Source organism: Chiloscyllium plagiosum, chromosome 3 (assembly GCF_004010195.1).
Source record: "Chiloscyllium plagiosum isolate BGI_BamShark_2017 chromosome 3, ASM401019v2, whole genome shotgun sequence".
Classification (NCBI taxonomy): Eukaryota; Metazoa; Chordata; class Chondrichthyes; order Orectolobiformes; family Hemiscylliidae; genus Chiloscyllium; species Chiloscyllium plagiosum.
The window spans coordinates 10,804,485-10,804,891 of record NC_057712.1 but is presented as its reverse complement, the minus strand read 5'-3'; the positions used below and the strand labels follow the sequence as shown (position 1 = coordinate 10,804,891).

At 41.8% G+C, this 407-nt stretch overlaps 1 protein-coding gene across 4 annotated transcripts in view; it reads left to right on the top strand.

Annotated features, from left to right (window-relative positions):
* pla2g7 (phospholipase A2, group VII (platelet-activating factor acetylhydrolase, plasma)) overlaps positions 1 to 407 on the top strand; it is a 75,609-nt gene that overhangs the window by 62,906 nt on the left and 12,296 nt on the right. The gene's annotated exons all lie outside the window — the stretch shown is intronic.

The window sequence follows — 407 nt, the reverse complement described above, 5'->3', positions numbered from 1 at the left end:
GTGCAAACTCCACACAGTCAGTCGCCTGAGGCGGGAATTGAACCCAGGTCTCTGGCGCTGTGAGGCAGCAGTGCTAACCACTGTGCCACCATGCCGCCCACTGCCACCGTGCCGCCCACATTTTCCAATTTTAGTTCAAAAATATTAGCAAATGTTTATAATAGATATGTGAAATAAAAACAAAATGCTGGAAAGACATAGCAGGTCAGATAACATCTGAAGGGAGAAGAAAGTTATGTAAATGTTAACCATCCATCAGAAATGTCCCAATTGTTCATTCCATTTGAAAATTGTACTCCACACTTTGGTTAGTCAGTATATTAAATTATCCATTCCCACAGCCACTTGTCAAAAAGTAAGAACTCTAACGGAAGTAAAGGAGAACCGCAGCCACAGATTACTTTCAA